General features: G+C 37.7%; 2 protein-coding genes across 2 annotated transcripts in view; one reads left to right on the forward strand and one right to left on the reverse strand.

The window, feature by feature from the left end:
- Window positions 1–12,862, reverse strand: part of LOC150101752 (zinc finger MYM-type protein 1-like) — a 73,381-nt gene that overhangs the window by 57,437 nt on the left and 3,082 nt on the right. The window lies entirely within an intron of this gene.
- Window positions 1–12,862, forward strand: part of LOC150101753 (uncharacterized) — a 170,510-nt gene that overhangs the window by 45,040 nt on the left and 112,608 nt on the right. The window contains exon 3 of the mRNA XM_090401032.1: window positions 6,927–6,989. The gene's annotated coding sequence lies outside the window, so the exon portion shown is untranslated. The remainder of the gene's footprint in view (window positions 1–6,926; window positions 6,990–12,862) is intronic.

A 12,862-nucleotide genomic window follows, 5' to 3' on the forward strand; every position in this document is an offset into this window, starting at 1 on the left:
TGACATCCAGTGCAAGAGAACTACCTTTTTTTTTTTTTTTTTTTTTATGTGCTAAGGTCATCGTAGTTTCCTGTGTTCACTGGGCACAGTGCCAGATGTATTGTCACCCAGTGGCACGTGCATCCAGTGTTAGGTAGCGATAGAGTTAAAATGCTCACCAAGACAAAAAGTTACTTCGAAAAGGTATCTTTTAAAGCGTTTCTTTATTTTGGAATTGCTTTAAGATTTTGATTAAAGATTCGTCTGGGGATTTCCAAGGCTATCTTTAATACGGAGCCTTGGAATCAAAACTATGCAGATTATCTGTAAACAGTAAACTAAAGCAAGAATGTGACGCTGTTAATATTGCTGCTACATCAGATAAATTGAATTCTTCCTCTTTATTCTTATATTGTATAAATTTCGTGTGTTGAGAGAGATGAAAAGGAGAATACGTTCGCAAGTCTAGGCCGAAGTTTGCCCCAGTGAGTTTGTTGCTATGGTAACTAGTGGAGTCTGAGCTCATTAAATACTTCTCGCTGGCAGGAAGGAGCATCGGATATAAAAACAGCTTTGCGAGGTACTAAAAGGATGAAACTGACTTAATAATCTTGATCATGAGCCAAATAAAACTGGACGTTGCTTAATTATTTTTATAAGAAATAGGAAACGGAAGATTCAGCAGTAGTATTAAAGATACACCTGAGTGAAGAACATTGTTAATAGTTAAAAGGAGATTGCATATGTACCATTCTTATACTTTTTTCATGTTTGTTAATGCTGTCATGTACTTAAGAATTTTTTTTTCGCTCAGTTTTTTTTATTTTTATTTTTCCCTTCTGTTTGAACAAAACTTGCGACAGAAAAATATTAGGTGTCATTATTTCTGTTGCTAACAGTGCATAAAGGAATAAGTTTCTCTGTTCATCCATCTCTACGGACGGATTTTAATGAAATTTGGGATGTTCACTCAGATTTGAGCCATTTTGATTTTGGTTTAAAAAGGATCTTTTAATCTAAAAATTATACAAAAGAATTTGAAATTGCATGCTACGAAATCTTAAATTTCGTAAGCATGCAATTTCGTCGCGTCTCAAAAAAAAAAAAAAAAAAAAAAAATGCATGGCTTCATTTTCTATTGCGTACTATTCTAATAAACTCTTGATTTGGATCTTGACAGACAGATATCAAAAAGTGGTACACAGTGGTTGTAAATCTGCCAGATTTAAGGTGATCAGTGGTGTACCTCAGGGTTCAGTCCTTGGGCGATTATTGTTCAATCTACATTAATGACATCAGGCAGGATCTAACATCAAATGTGCAATTGTTTGCCGAGGATGCTAAGATAGGCAGGGCAATCAGGGATGCTACTGTTATTCAGCACTTACAAAATGATTTGAATAAGCTGGAAATTTGGGCAAACAAAAATGGCTTTCAGTTTAATGTTAGTAAGTGTAAAGTTATGCACGTTGACGTGATTAGAGTTCCAGTGGGGTTATGCTACAAGAAACTGAAGAGGCAAGGGATCTTGGCGTATTGGAATTTAAAGTTTAAAGGTCACATAGCAAAAGTTACAAATTCAACTCAGAGGATAATTACAATGTTGAAGCAAACCTTGACTTGTAAGGATAAGAAGTAATTTTGCCTCTTTATAAGACTTTGATAAGACCACACCTGGATTACTGTGCGCAGATTTGGTCTCCCGGGTTCCAAGGGGATTAAGAAGCTGTGGAAAGGGTGCAAAGAAGAGTTACAAAGATTATATCCGGATTATGGGATTAAGATTATGAGGAAGATTGCGAGTATGTAGATTGGATAGTCTGGTTAACATGAGAAAGAGGGGTGATAGAGGTGTATAAAATTTTGAATGGGTGTTATAGGATATCAACTGATGAAATTTTTCGTTATATGGAAGGTGGGGAGAGAACCGGGGGCATCCATTGAAGTTAAGGTTGTTCTCAGTCAAGAAAGGGGGTTTTCTCCCAGGGAGCAGTGAATGAGTGGAATAATTTGCCTTTAGGGGGGTAGTGAGTCCAGTGTGAACGAATTTAAGGGAAGGTATGACAGCTGGTTTGAGTAATTTATAGCCTCCCTCGATGAGCTCTTGACTCCCTGGAGGTCTCAGATAATAATAATAATAATATTAATACCTCATACTTCGAGGAAGTTAATGAGTACTACTCTTGCTAATATGAAGTTTATTGTTCACTTTTTAGGTACACTTCACAAGCATCTATTAGATGCAGTTGTTTTTTTTTCCCTTCTAGTTGTTCATTCATATTCCTGTTATTTCTTCCATTTGATTAAATTAAATGCATGTAAGCTACTTAATACCTGAGAGAACATCATGTGTTCTCCTGATGCGATTTATTTAATTTTTTATGAATTTATTTTCATTTATTCTCTTCTTTCCGCCCCCTTCCCCAGAAATTCGTTTCCATTTAAAAAGCCCTTCCAAAATCCCAACAACAAAATGCGTCACGTGTTATCTGTTGACTTTATTTTGTCACTGAGCAATTGAGATGAGAGCAGCGCTGCCATCTATTTAACTTCACCCTTTTCTAACAGCCAGCCATTTGAAATATACGCTTCATTGTCACCGCACGAGAAGGAGATGGTCTTAAAGTGCTAGTTTATGTCCGATGCTGCCTAACAGAGCGTGAGTCCACGTGACAAGAATGTCTCCTCTTTGACAGCGATAGCTGCAAGGCAACAGAGATGCTCGTCTTCGATCTAAATCTTTTGCGTTTATACTGCTCGCTCGAATTCCAAGATGATGCCACTAAGTCTATCTAACAAGTCCTAGCCGGGATGAATAATTTAAAATGCTTTGAGTTTTTCACATCTTTCTTGCCGTTCGGTTGTAAATCAATAGAATGTCCAACTAGGCGTAATCCTCGGCATAAAATTGACAGTTTTTGAAGTTGGGATATCGATACAGAGGCGGATGGTCTGCGTTTCTGCGGAGTGTGATGAAGTGAGACCTGGTGCAAGCTGTTGGCGGAAATGATCCGAGAAAAAAAAAAAAAAGTACGTTTCGTGCCTTACTCTGATATTCTTTAAATCTTTAGTCCCTGACACGTGACATTAGGCCTTAATGACAAATAACAGTGAAAATGCCATCCATTTATTATACCAAAAGTATTGGATATCTTGCCATGTAATAACATAGAATTTCGTCTGCTTCACCAAAAAGATATGACGTTATGTTGCCATGGCAACAATAGATTCTGCTTGCGTATACCAAGTGACACGATAGTCAATGTATGTTTCCGCTATCAGCCACACAATAAAGGATGATGTCAAGAAGGAGTAAAGCGATTAATAAAAACATAGAAAGGCTTCGTTTTTCTAGTTAGTCCGCGTGACCTCTATGCGGTCTTATAAGGAATAGCCAGTTTTGACAGAGTGACTCCATTCGTTATTATAGCAGTTGACCAATGAATGTGATGCGAGTGCAATAAAGTAACAAGACTGATTTCATTGCGGAGCGTATGGTAACATGAATAAGCTGAGGTCGCTTGAATATGTTCCCGCATGTCTAAATTCTGTTGAGTAGTAAAATTAATAACATTAATGTATCATGAACGGATGTAGGTCTATTTCGGATTTTATTTCAAGTGTTTGTCGTAAAAACGAATGGGAAATATCCGGAACAAAGAATCGATACTTTCTAAAAATATTTTTAAAAATATTAAAAAAAATTTTTTAAAAAAAATTCCAACTCCCAAAGGAGTTGTACATGTACGGATAAATGTAATTTGTGCCTGCGTATTCTGAGAAATGCAAGTAATAACGAAACAGAGTTGTCATGGTAACTGAATACATCTGAAGAAACTAGGAAAACTCAGGCTAGCTACATTAAACTAACTTTAAATGCTACTCTACAGTTGTGCACGGGCTGAATGAAGTGCAATTCGACACGCGGATATTTTTCATTATAATTGCAGTGCAGCACTGCGAATGGCTTCGTTTCTGGGTGGCTTATCATTTAGCCATGCAGCAAAAGGGAAGAACGCGGAACTGTCTGTTTACACATCCGTTTCTTTATCTGGCAAGAGTCATTAACGGTAAATATCCGCAAATGTGAATGTTTTGGTTACGTGTGACTGCCGCCTTTTAGGTTAAGGTCAAGTCAAGATGCGGAATACTCCCGACAGATCTTTCTTATTTGAAAACAGCAGACTTATTCGCGCATGTTTCTTAAAGCTGGTTGGTTAACTATCTGAATACCAACAGCTCCCGTACCGAGACTTTGTTGTGATCAATTATAATCACAATTCTGTCCGCAGTGTTCTTTTCTCCTTTTAAACTAGCTTTTGTTTGTTAGTTTTTCTGCCCGAGGACAATAATCGTAACCCCTTAAGTTAGATAATTTCATCTATTAAGTCGAATAAGGCTTTAGAAGTAGTACACCCGGAAATTGTAAGGATTTGACTCAGACGTTAAAATGGAGGGCAATTAGTGTCAACAATTAGATAGCTTCCGGCAGGTTTATGATAATCTGGTATGCCCTCTGATGTTAGACAAGAGGAAACAGCACAATGAATACTGTTTAAAAAAAATTGTAAGAAATCTCACGCAATGCCCTCTAGCAGAAGAAAAGGAAAACAACACAAGTTAGCTTTAAAAACAAATAATAATGCGCAAACGATTCGCACGCTTGCCAAATTAGCGGTCTATCAGAAGGTTAGTCCACTGGATGTTCCGATTATTGTAACAATGATACATAGAAAAGGAAACATTTTTCTAATTTCATGTAATCTCCACATCCCGTGTCAACGACCGTCAGCCTTTTCCACTTTTAAGTTCACACAAGTGCGAGTTTTCATGGCCTTCGTCCGATCGCAAGCAGTTACTGCAAGTTGTGCATAATTATCTTGTTAGCCGACACCTTCAAGTGAGACGAAGCGAGATCGTGTCAGGCCAGATCGGAGGCGGATAGATTATGGGGGAGGAGAAGGAAGGGCGTGTCGTAATTATAAATGGGACCGTACAGGGTTGTGCATGAAGACTCTTTGGAATGTAAAATTTTGGGTGATCTCGAGGTGGTGGTGGTGGGGGGGGGAATTAGTGATTTTTCGTTGATGGTTGGCATGTGACAATGCCAATATCCTTTCTAAGATGGGATCACTTCCGCATGACTAACGACAGCCTACTTCAATTACTCTCTTTGCAGCTTTCATTCAAGCAAATTTAGTTGACCATCAGCTATAATTAAACGCATGGAGATAAATACTCTTTGAAGTGTGCCGAAATCGGAATTGTTGCAAGAATTGCCTACAGCACTAAAATCTCCCAGCATGCTTCATTTATTAATAATAAGAAGAAGAAAAAGTGAAAAACAAGTTTTAAATCGAGTGCGTGTTTAAATTATGTGAAACCTCTTTCTAGTCTTGTACATGACGAGTCCTTTTGCTACGCACCAAATATTAGATGAACGATAGCTCGGTAGATATTAAAATACTACGGTGAACTTACTTCATACAATACAATTAAATAATTTTATCTCTTAACTGGGAAGATTTGAAAAGGCGTCATTAAGATAAGTGTTATTGTTGACAATACAGTTTATTTTTCTTTAGCTATAAAGCTCCTTTGTTGATGGTTAAATATTATCGATAAACCGTTGTTTATCACCTCTCTCATGGTCGAATGCAATAACGACTTATCTTTATTTGTGTTTTACTTTTTTTACTAAACGTATTTTTATTACTGAACCATTTTATGAGTCAGTCGATCTGAATATTGTAACAATACTCTAAGTTTATCGATTACATTGTCCGACAAACTATGATTGTTATTACTTGAACAGGTGGTGAAACGGAAATCTTCTTGGGATGAACACAGCAAAATTCTGAAGGGAGAATATTTAGCACATTCCTACATAAATGTTTCTTCCCTATATAAATAACAGGAAGAGTGCCGATGTCAATAAATATTCATATCATAGTTGTCCGGGAAAGCGCATTCTGCTCTACAAATCTATATTTTGTTACAATAAAATAACTAATTTTTACCTCGCAATTAAAACATGTTGCAACTATTAATAATTCTTTTATACGGAACTTAATGAGGCTTACAACTCTCTCATTTCTATAATTTTTCAGGATTAATAATCCTGGGAAATTACTAATTAATAAATTATATATTACGATTCGGGGTGTTAAATCTCGCATAACATGTATATGCTTCCTTGGCCCATAGATGGTGCTGGGGTTTTTCCAGGTCGAATTTCGTTTGTGTATTACGAAGAGACTACTGTGGTCTCTGAGAAGGATATATCGTCTTATCCCATGTTACTGTATTTTAGATTACAAAAATGGAATCCTCCCCACACACAAAAATCTCTTGACAATACCAGCATTACCGTTGTCCAAAAACACTGTAGTATAGGATCTGTGTACTAACTGCTAGCCTGGCTTAATTGGTTTTTTAAAACTTGCTAAAGCTAATTGAGGTCTCCAATTGAGAGTTGCTAATTTTCTCCTCGTAAAAGGAGGATAATTTCGCTTTCTCAAGCTCTCTCCACACCCTGACATAGATCGGAGATATTTAATCCCTCGTTAAGGTAGGGAGAAACCCAGTTGGAGCACCTTCAGCAAATCCCAGTACATCAGAAATGGAAGAAAATACATAAATAAAATAAAGCCATTAGGAGTATCTTGAAGTTTTTTTGTTATTTAGGACAGCGAGTCATGTTGGCTTATTAACATTGGCATTTGCGCAATTAGCATACAGTTCTTTGCTATGACACTTTCGTATTGCACAAAGAGGACTTAAGTGTGGTGTCTGTGCGTATAAAGGGAGTAAGATTTACTCATGTATGCGGCTGTTCCTTAAAATATCAAAAAATGAAACTCTCTTTTTCGCATTTTAATTAGCTTGTACCAGTATTTACCACGTTCATGCGCCTGTGTATATATTTTTTATTTATTTTATTTCAGACAGAAGACACGATCAAGTTCTAGTAGATGGGAAGTTTGAACTATCCGAGTACAAGTAGTCAGGTATGTCAACATTTACATTGTCAGATTTCCCTTGACTTTTAACTGCCTAATCAAAGCTAACAATACGTGTTGTGATACTGGTAAGACACACCTATAGGTACAGTTTTTTTTTTTTTTTTTCATCACAAACGTGATTTAATCCTCGTCTGCTTTCTAAGTCAAGCAAAGCTCAGTGAAGCCACTAAACCTCAGAGGCGTCCTTCTGATGAATGCCGGTGTCTGTTTTCATGAGAAGAAAGACGAAAATTATGATTCTTGTACATTCATCGATATGGACAGTGAAAAATTAGCCTTTCCGTTCTCATACACTCGAGATGCCCTGGTACTGATGCTACTAACGCAGTCATTCATTCATTATTCTAGGAAAACATCGATTGACGTCATGGCCGATATTAGCTCCTGTAGCGATGCTGTGACCGACTTTCTGTACCACCTGACCAACACAAAATATTTTTTTTTGTGGCCATTTTAGGAACGCCATGATGGAAACCTGATGGGAAGGCCCCCAGGGTATCGGGGCGAAACTGTTTTGTAAGCTCAAAACCCATTTTTCTTCTTCCAGTGCACACCGGCCTATGTCATGGTGCTTGCAATCAATCACTAAGGCTGCTGACGCAGTAAACCGCAGCTTATCACGCAAGGCACGTCCAATGCGAAACGGGACGACGAGAGGGAACCGCTGGGTTACCTGGCATCAGAAGAACGAGCACATTTTGGCGACACTTGTTTCGGTCTTTTTTTATTGACACTTAGGCAGCTGGGATTTGAGTGATCTCTCGCGTTTTATGCTCGTGCATGGTACTGTCGGGACCAAAAGGTAATAGCCACATGAATGCACGGGGATACATGGAAACGGGGTCGAAGTCCTGTTACAACCGACTTTTATCGTTCCCTGGGAATGGAGGAGCGGTGTCCGTCTTCATATTAAATTCTTTTATTACTCCTACTTTAATTAATATTGGTTTCATGTTTTATGTGAGATCGTAAACCTCAGGGTTGGATCTGTTTTGCCATTCTTCCCCCCCCCCCCTCCCCGCTTCACTGTGCCAAAACAACTTTCAATTTACTTACCTAACCCTTAAGGCTTACAGGAAATAGGTTGCATGCGATTTCCTAAGGGATTTTTAATATGCAGCTTTGAAAGCAAGACACTTTAATTTGTAGAATGCACTTTAAAACTGAAGTTTTTCCTTGAGATGCATTGAGATCTGAGCATTTAAACGAACAACAAAAATAATCTCGGATTGAAGAATACTCTTGTTTCAGCATCTTTCATGTCATCAACAATCTAAGTTCTCTTTGGAGAGTTTTCTTACCATTGATGATAATATTTTACTGTAGATGAAGAGAAATTTGAAACGAAATGCTTCATTTTTTAAAAAATGAAAAGTGAATTATCTGTTCAAATATTTGTAAAAATAACTGCAAGATTTTATATAAAAGATCGTACTCTAAAAAGTACTCCAAACTCTAAAAAGAACTGTTATATTCTAAAGCTAATTAAAATGGCTTAATTCAAAGATAAGGATGAAACACACACATACAGAGAAGGGGGAGGGTATTTCTAATACTTTTCCAACAGGACTTGAATAAGTTGCGTTTGGGTTTTGGATAGATGGAGTAAATAAGCAGATATATCCCATGTTTCCAATTGAGGTTGGGTTCGAACTGCGAGATACAACATAGCGAACTGTATTGGTGAGAGTAGTAAAGGTGGAAAAGTCGTCATGGAATTGTGAAATAATGGTAGTCAGGGAACATATACAAAGGTGGTAAAGGTATACGAAGACGGTGACGAGCCGCGATAGCGAAGTGGCTGTATTTGTACCACTGCATAAATCTTTGATCAGATCGCACGTGGACTACTGTGAACAGCACTCTGCGTCTAGAATAGAACTGCATTGCCAGTTGGACACTGAATGCACTGTCACCGAATGAGTTTAAGCCAAGCTATGCTATGTATTGCAGCAGATGAGGTGGACATCCTTTCGCAAACCTTGAACTTGGTGAATTAAAATAATAAAAATTTAACGAATTCGAACAATTCGACGAAATTAATTTCTGATACCTTATTTTTATTGCGATGAAATCTAGAAGGCAAACTGTAATGTTTATGACCAACACGCAGTAGCGTAGTTGGGGGGGGGACCGCCCCTGGCGGCACTTTGAACCTTTTTGAACTTTTGCAGTTAATTCTAAAATACAGTTTCGAGAACTCATTTCCAAATATTGTAATGCTACTTCGAATTTTCCTCACAATTGCTGTAAGTGTTGTGAGAGGAGTTTTTCTAAATAAAATTGATTAAGACTTACCTACATTATTATGAAATAGACTTCGCCAATGTCATCGACGATTTTGCTAACAGAAAAGCAAGAAAAATAACATTTTAGAATGTTGAAATTAAAGTTTTACTTCAAAAATAAACAGTGTTTTAATTTATTTCACTATATATACGTCGTTTTGACTTTTTGTAGTATTTTTGGTGTGTATTGAGAGGGACAGCAAACCCAGGGATCGTCCCGGGTGGCAAAGGCTCTAGCTACGCCATTGCCAATACGAAAATAAACGTGTTGGTCAAAAATCTAGAAATTCGGGATCTTTCGTTGCTCAGTCAAGTATCGATGATGCCTTTTGGAAAGACCGGGTTCTAATCCTGTCTGGGGACACGAAAAGCCTTCATAAAAGATTTTCACCTGATGGTGAGTCAACCGGTCGCATAAGGAAGTGGTAAGGTTTTGCATCCTTCAAATTGGCCAAAAGGACATACTGCACGCAATTTACAGACATACGGGAATTAAATCTCTCTGTTCCATCGGATCTCGTTTCGAAAGCCTGCATGGTCTACGCATAAGCGCAAAACAGAAAGGAATTACCATCTAGTAGTAGTGGTTATCCTAATTTTAAATGTTGAGTCTTAGATTATTACGAGTCGGAAAATTAATGATAATTTGGTTTATTATTATTTATGCTTTATTTTACAAATTTCATAAAATTAATGAAATGCTTTTAAAGTATTTTTAATTTTCGCGTTATTTTAGAAAGTGTAATGTGGCGCCTTCTTCCTTCTCTAAATTTTAAAGATATATCGATCTGTGTGATGTATTTCTTTTCGCACTGAAAAGAAATACAAAGAATCTTCATATGCCCAAGAAAACATACTTAACGTGTTGCCTTCATTCACAGGAAGCGTTCTTTCTCCCGAACTTCGAAGTATGAACCTTCTGATTTCCCACTGGTCTGAATTCCATTAGCTTCCAGTCTCTTGCCTTCTCACTTTTTTTTTTTCTTCTTTTCTTTAATGGTATTTGTAAGTTTCGGAAAGAGTTTTTAGATATCCAAAAACTATTTCTGATTCAGTGACAAGCTAACGTGGTTATTTAGTTTCAAGGGAAACTCATTATCCAGAAGCCTTTAGGCACGTACAGTATATGCATATTGTGTGCTGGAACACTTTGCAAAGCTGTGGCCCAACAGCATTTTGTAGTGTTAGTGTCGATTTTAGATAATACTTTAGTTTTTCTGTTTTCAGAAAAATGCCGAAGCTTTTTCTCTTTCATGTATTGCAAAAAATTTCATGCACAGAGGTCTTCAGGAAATGAATCGCAGACTGTTGCCTGATTAATGCTCACTATTGCTTAATCCAATTAGAATCGGAGTAAGCAACATTAGATGCTCTGTGTGATAGCGTTTCCTCAGCCAGATATGCAAAAATGGACGGAAAATAGGTGCAAGATTTTAACCCCTACTTGAAAAGAAACATCTTTCTATTCCAATATACACAAGAAATTTAGGAGACGCAACCATCTTCTAGAAAAATGATAGTTGCTAATGATAATCCAGCATGTCTCTTTGTTCGGAAAACTGTTTATAACTTTGTCATTCCAAGTCAACAGTCAATGATACCATACTGAGATGGTGGCGCAGGAAGTCAACTGCAAGTGCTACCCGCATTTGCAGTTGACTTCCCACGATTCACCACACCAGTGGTTAAATTCTAAATGAATAAGTTCCCGGGCCCTATACAAAATAACCAATCGTATTTACCTTTGAATGCTGCATCACCTTTGAATGCTACCTTTCATCACGCGTTCGTAATCAGGCTACTGTTGATATTGACTTTATATACACATTCAAATCTGTAAAGAATTGTGGAATAATAACACAATAATGTAGGCATAATTACCTTAAAGGAAGAAAAGTCACAAAACAGAAAAATGTTTCTACAAAATAACCAATTGCATTTACCTTTTGAATTTGATCCACTGGTCGGGTGTCCAGCAAGTCAGCAAATCTTTTCTTTCGTTCAGAGTATTAATATTATCTCATTGCAACTGATAGGAATTCTGTCTTTCTGTGGATTCGTTACAGACCTCTTTCTCTTCAGAAACTACACACAAATTGTTATTACAAACTAGTTTTGTATTATCACAGTCATCCGAGCTATTTTTCGGTTTAAAGAAGGTATTAGTGTACTTACTCGAATATAATTCGCATCCCTGATTTTACTTTTCAAAAAAAGAAATTAAAAAGTTTCGCATATACCTCGCACATGAAAAAAAAAACTTAAATACGTTCATGTCGGGCGATAATAACTCACTTGCAGCGGTAAACAACATGCCTCCCCAGCACTCACTATACTGCAAGAAAAACAAGTACTTTTATTATGTCAGTGAATAAGGTATAAGCAGTCTGTGTAATATATTTCTCAACAAATAGTGTAATTAGAGACAATTGGGATAAAAACGACAATTAATGAATCACATGTCCCCTCATACAGAAGCTATGCTGTATATATAGACTCAAGCAAAACCATATGTTGCACCGGCAAACACGGTATCTAACTAAAAACTATTGTTATTAATTAGATGTTAGTTTTAACACGTAAACGTGTCAAAACTAAGAAATATATATATATAGTGAATGTTGTTATGGCAGTTTCACATATGGAATTCGGTTGAAGAGAGTTAGCCTTTCAACTCAATTGTCGGCTATACTTTTATCTTTCGTTCGCGCGATCTTTTGTTAATGCCGCACCAATCATATGCACGTCTTAATAACCTGCCATTGCTGTCTGTTTCGTTAGGGGGAAAAGTCACAAAACATAAAAATGTTCTGGGTCCAATGCATAAAACAGTTCTGGCCCCGGTTGAATTTAACCACTGCGCCACACTCACTGAACGTGACCGTAGCAACCTACGGTCCGAGTATCGACTTCACAACATGAGTTTTCATGATAGGACTGAAATATGCAAGCCCGACATTACCCAAATCAACATGTAGCGTTGTCTTCAGTGCAAAGAGTGTGCGCAGTGGAGGCTTGGAAAGCTGTGTTATGGAGCAACGAATCACGCTACACCCTATACCAAGCAGTAGACGGGTGTGGCGGATTCCTGGTGAACGTCTCTTACTAGAGTACGTAACCCCGACTATGAAATTCAGAGGTGGCAGTGTAATGCCACGAACGTTGAACTCCGAGAGATATCTGACTATTCTGGACAATGTAATGCATTGCAATGCTTCCTACTTTTGTGGTGTTTCTACGATGCTTGTCTCTTTCAGCAAGCCAATGCACTGTGCCATAAGGTTGTTGCTGTAACTCTGTGGTTTGTGGACATGTCACCACACTTGACTGGCCTCCACAGAGCCGTAATCTCAATTCCTATTGAGCATCTGCAGGATGAACTGGATCGTCGGGTGAGGTCAAGGGACGTCCTCCCCACAACAGTCCAAGGCCTCGTAACATGCTTACAGGAAGAATGGTCCAAAATTCTCATTCATCGCTATCCTATTTGTGGAAAGTATGCCCCCGTACGATTGTTGCAGTTATCACAGCGAAAGGGAGGTCCTACATCTTATTGAGGTAGTCGGCATT

The sequence above is a fragment of the Typopeltis vanoorti genome, chromosome 11 (genome assembly GCF_054136105.1).
Source record: "Typopeltis vanoorti isolate ZY-2024b chromosome 11, IOZ_Tvanoo_1.0, whole genome shotgun sequence".
Classification (NCBI taxonomy): Eukaryota; Metazoa; Arthropoda; class Arachnida; order Uropygi; family Thelyphonidae; genus Typopeltis; species Typopeltis vanoorti.